General features: G+C 35.8%; 1 pseudogene; it reads left to right on the top strand.

The window, feature by feature from the left end:
- Positions 1-1,229: 1,229 nt before the first annotated feature.
- LOC132650916 (zinc finger protein 431-like) overlaps positions 1,230-6,000 on the top strand; it is a 116,637-nt pseudogene continuing 111,866 nt past the window's right edge.

The raw sequence follows: 6,000 nt of genomic DNA, 5'->3' as shown, positions 1-6,000 counted from the left end.
TTGGGGTCATCCAATTAAATTTTATTTTTTTATTTTTATTTTTCCAATTAAATTTTAACATAATGGGTTAAGCAAGTTTCTGTGGGAGGCTGCACTGATCCAGAACATCTGGGCTCAAGGCCTTTAACTGTTTTCCAAGGCATTCGGTCTAGAATCTAATGTTCTTAATTTATTCCCCTAGACATTTGGTCTAGAGCTCAAGTTGATCAGGGAAAAAAGAAGATGGTCCTCTGTCCATAGTAAGTGAGCTCTTTATAGGTGATATAGTGTTACAATTTATCCTCCTAGGTTAATGTACCAGCAAGTTTAATGAGTTAACAGATAATTAGAAAAATGTTACAAGGGGCTGGTTGTGAGATGGCTCTATAAGGTTGGGAATGTGAAGTTAGTTTATCCTTGATAGAAAAATGGGGGAGAATGATGGGCTTTGGAGGCTGCCTCCTTACACACTATGGGGGTGCATGTTCACTGCAATTGCAGCAGGGACTTCAACATAGAAATGTCCATGGCAGTACACAAACTCGGAGAGGCCTAGTTTCCTTAGTATCTTCTCAATTTTTTGTGCTTGGCATTTGACATGTAGGTGTAAGATTCATTTGGACTTAATCTTGTGGATGTTAAAATACATATGTGTTCATAGCACTTCATTAGAAAGCTGTGTTGTAAACAGGTAGCATTGTTGATGTAAAGGATTTACCAGTGTACAGGAGACAGTAAGTCATACACCATGTTGACTTTAGCTAAGGACTGCTTTAAAACATCCCATAGCTTACATTCCCACCAGCAATGGAGGCAGGTTCCCTTTTCTGCACATCCAGTGTGTGTTGTCACTTGAGTTTTTGATCTTAGCAATTCTATTGAGTGTAAGGTGAAATTTCAGTACCGTTTTGGTTTGCATTTCTCTGATGACTAAGGATGTTGAGCATTTCTTATGTGTTTCTCTGCCATTCCGTGTTCTTGTATTGAGAATTCTCTGTTTAGCTCTGTACGCCATTTTTTAATTGGATTACTTGGTTTTTTGGTGTTTAACTGCTTATGTTCTTCATATATTCTTGATGTTAGCCCTCTGAATTTTTAAATTTGGCAGAGTATATTCTGTTTTACAGGATGATATATATTTACCACATCTGATATGTTCAGAGATATTGCATTCCAGGTGCATGACATTCTTACTACCTATCTGTTTTGAAGTTTTTAAATGAATGAATATGAGTATTTTACCTGTATGCATGAATATGCCACCTCTTGTGTGCCTCAAGGTAGTTAGAAGTAGTCCTCAGGTTATTCATGAGATGACCTCAGAGCTTCTGAAGTAATGGATAGTTGTGAGCCCCATGTAAATACTGGCAATTGTGTTCAATTATTTTCTAGACCATCAGGAGCTCTTCACTGCTGACCCATTTGTTCTGCCTTATATTGCGTATATATGATCAGCACCTGGATTGCTAATATTTCATTTGTCCATTTATAACTTTTTAAACATGCATATCCTTCTAGTAAGATCTTATTAACATTATCCTTTAAACTGGGACCCTTCAGGTTTTTAGAAGGTCAATACAGAGCTCAGGTGGATTTATACTTCTTTGTAGGGAATTCAGGAAAATCCCTGGAGTTCTTACATTCTTTTTTGTTTATTAGAGTGATTATTGTAGTGGATTTAGGGCCTTAATATGTATGTATGCCTGTCCTAGGAAAAATAACCATAAATCAGGCTGGAATCCAGTTCAGTGAGATACAACTGTTTTTGCTTTCAAAGTGATAGGATTAAATGCATGAGACAACACTCACAGCTTGCGAACCAATGTTTGTAGTTAGTAATTGTTCATACAAATTTTTGGATGTGTGTTCAGTACTTTTCTTCTGTTGGTTGCCTCTCTCTTTTTCTGTCTGTGAATTGGCATTTCTTTTGCCAGCCATATCCTATGCAAAAGCTGAAGAAAATAAAGAGGTGAACCTTATTATTAATTTTCATTCTAAAATGACTTAGTAATTTCATTAGTACCTCTGTGTCAGGAAATAACTTGAGGAAGCATGAGACTTTTGTGAATATATTTTCCATGATATATACAGTTACAGTGATGCCACTATCATGGTTTCTTTTGTACACATGTATGGAATATTTTAGGACGCATTGACCTATGATGATGTGCATGTGAACTTCACTCGGGAAGAGTGGGCTTTGCTGGATCCTTCCCAGAAGAGTCTCTACAAAGATGTGATGCTGGAGACATACTGGAACCTGTTTGCTATAGGTAAGACTGCTAATTTACTTCACTTTCTAAAACAATGGGGCAACTGTTGTTGTTGTTTTTTGAGGTTCTTCTGTAATTTTAATTGTAATGAAGGAAGAATAAGCTGATTAACTCAGGCATCATTCTACAGTTCACAGAGGATAGTAACTTTATATTTGTGGGATTTCTTATAATAGATCATACATTTTCTGTTACACATTTTAGGTTACAATTGGGAACACCATACTATTGAAGAACCTTGTCAAAGTTCTGGAGGACTTGGAAGGTAATCTTCATGTGCAAACGTATGCAAATATGTATTTTCACAGTGCCTCTGAAGAAATGTTAGTGTGTCCCAGAAGTTTTAAAGAAAAGCAACAGTGTAAAAAGGCACTACTTTAAGTGTATTGATGATTATTAAATTCTCACAAGTCCAAATACCTCAATGTCAGGTATATGAATTGTGTTTGCAAGGCATTCCTTTAAGAAAGCAGACAAGGGAACAATGGATTAACAGATATCAACCATTAGAATCATAGGTACATCAGAGCTATGCTATAGAACTCCAAATCTATTATTTCATGCCACTCAGACATTGCAAAATGAATACACATTAAATAGGGGATAAGTATATGTCCAGTAATCTTCTAATAAGCAAATAGTCCACAGTAAAGCTGGTGATACTCATTCATGTACTTGCTAGTAAGAGGGGCAGTTTGTAAGAGTGAAGAATGTTGTTGTGGAGAAACCTTAATCCCTAAAGCACATGTCCATGAGTAACAGAATGTCAAACTATGTGAATGTGGTAATCTTTCACTTATTATTTTTCTTTTGATAGGTATATCATTTGTCAGAATAATTGCAACCCACGTGGGCATAAGGATACTGAATGAAGCAACATATTTCTCTCTTTGAATAAAGTTGAAAAATATGTAGTAGTCCCCACTTTGAGTACAATTTCTGACTGTGATACAAGATTACAGTTACTTTATTATTAATTATTAATTAGTTGATAATGGTTAATTACTATTAAATAGTAAAAAAAAATCACTGTTCAACCTGTAGGCATAGGGTTCTTGTAGGTCACCAACATGACCTGCTTGTAGAGACTTTTCTTAGTGCAAATCTGGCAAAGTGTACTCTTTCCAAGTGAAGTTCACATTTGCAACATCATAGGTCAGTACATTCTAAAATATCCAATACATCTATACAATAAAAATTGGATAATAAGAACACTGTGAATCTATATTTCATTTTAGTTGAATAAATTAATTGTTAATAAGTTAATTGTAAATGTGTATCACATTCACAAAATCTGTTCTAACTGGGGGATTACTAATACGTTAAACTAACATAATTAACTACCTTTCCAACTTCATTGGGAATACGTCTACCATCTTACATTGTGGAAAATCCCTGGAATCACTATGAATGTGGAATTTCTTCTGTTAGTCCTGGTTCACTTTACTAATGTAATATGACTCACTCTATAGAAAAATCTTTTAGTGCAATATCATATAGCACTGAGTTCTTCCAGATAAAGATATGTAAAATCCTCATAGTAAAGTACACTATAATGTGAGCCATGTAATTAATGTTCTCACCATCACAGGTATCTTCAAAGAAACAAAACATTCCATAATGAAGGGGAAAACGACGAATGTAAACAAAGTGATAAAACTATAAGATTTGATTTTTCTTTACAATTAGACATATTATAAAATTAACTCATACAGATAAGAACATTTATCACTTTATTAAATATGGAAGACCTTACATATGTACCAATTGTTTTTGCAGGTAAAACATATTGAAAGAACATATACTGGAGAGAAATAGACCCAGGCCAGTACATATAGTCTTCCCTGTACCTCCAGAAATTCAGAGCCATGGAACCAGCAATTGTTTGCTAAGGTATTTACTACTTTGTGTTTTCCAATGTTCTGTTTCCAAGGCAGCTTAGGGTCAGATTCCTGTTAGTCATTAATAAATGGAACTCTGCTGAGAGAAACTGTAGTTAGGGCTAGTTGAAATGAATCTTTTTGGTCCTGCATATAAGTGGTTGTGGCTTTGTTCTGAGCCAGCTTCCTCAGGGGCAAAAGCCACTGTATTCTGAAGTTAGAATAGCTCAGTATAGCTTTCATCTAAGAACTGCAAACACAGTGTTTATAATTAACTTTTCTGTGATGTTTTCTACATTAGTGTTCTCTCTCCTTTGCATGTGTGAGAACTTTGACAATTATAAATCCTTTCAATTTATACATTATTGTCTAGAAGATAGATTTGCTTTCTAAAAGTCTGTGTGCTTATGGGACTAAACTTTCAGTCTTCTTTCCCTATTGGAATTTCTCAAAGTTTGATCTGGAACCTGAACCTAAAAGAGATTTAAGGGTGACAACATACATGGAATGTAAAATCTGTTGTGGTCAGTTCCTCTTTAAGCAGTATACAGAGCTGAATGCATTCTATCTTTGAAGAGGTTTTTCTTCATTAAACTCTTAGGTGTAGGGAGTGATTTTTCCCTGTGAAAGATGTAAATTCTAGAACGTCTGCAGCTCAAGGCTTCTAGAAAAATGTTTCTGAGTCAAGTTCTTCTACATTGACTCAGATGACCTTGATCCCAGCCTGTTACTCCTCAGGACAATGACCTTGTCATCTTGATTAAGGTAAATAAAACTTTCAGTTAAAGGACAGTACCACCACTGAGTTTGAAAATTACTTATTGAGGTCATATAGTCAACTCTCCATTGCAGTCGCAGGAAAAAATATGCATGTGGAGCTCAGCTTCTGATTTCAGCTGAGAATAGGAGGACTGGCTTATTATGCACATCACAGGCAGAAATAGATTAGGCCAACAACTGCTGATGTCACCATTTTAAAAAAGGTTCTGATCATGATTTTGTTATTTCACCGCATGTATGAATTAATGTAAGATAAATGAAGACAAACCAGATTGGTGGGTGTACAATTTGGGGAGAATAGCTCGATCCAACGTATATTGAATATCCAACTGGAGGACTGTCTTTTGCAGATATGTCTAATCTACTTACACATTTATGCCAGTCCTCAGGGTTGAGACAAAGGCCGTTCACTGTAGCTGTGTGTGTCAGGTTACAGAACTAAGCAATGTCACACTTGAGGGAAGGTCACACAGTATCTTATGAATGCCATTACCTCTGCCAGGGATTTGCCTGAGCTTTTTCCAAGTCACTATACCTATGGTCTATTGCTTTTTTAATTATATTTATCTTTTTAAAAAGTCAGTTATTGATTTCTATGATATTTGATTGTCTCTAAATGCATCACTGCCCTTATCTCTTGTTATCCTCAGTGATTCTGTATCATTGGGAATGTCTTTCCATTTTTCTCAAGTGCTGTTGATTATTTATTTCTGTATAGAGAAATGTTGCCTATATCCCAAGCTTGCTTCATTCCATGACATGGAGAATTTCTTTGAAAACCCAATCCTACCCCTGCTGCCCTGTGCTGCGAAAAGAGTTCTAAAACTTCTTACAGGCTGGACCTTGACTGATCAGTGAAAAAGAAAAACAGAGTAGTGAATGAGTGTCCTCCAGTCTCTCTGTCTCTTATTGGGCTTACAAATGAAGAAGGACTTGTGCAAGAATTGGCCTCTATGACCAGATTTTAAACTAGTATAGTCACAGCACAGAAAGTGATGGAAGAGAAAGAAATGGACAGCTTTTTTGCATTGACAGTAGTTGACATTAGCTGTTTGTAGTGAGGTAACCAATTTTATGATGATCAACAA

Source organism: Meriones unguiculatus (genome assembly GCF_030254825.1).
Source record: "Meriones unguiculatus strain TT.TT164.6M chromosome 13 unlocalized genomic scaffold, Bangor_MerUng_6.1 Chr13_unordered_Scaffold_34, whole genome shotgun sequence".
NCBI classification, from domain to species: domain Eukaryota; kingdom Metazoa; phylum Chordata; class Mammalia; order Rodentia; family Muridae; genus Meriones; species Meriones unguiculatus.
Note: the sequence above shows the minus strand (reverse complement) of the source record. Positions and strands in the feature narration are given on the sequence as shown.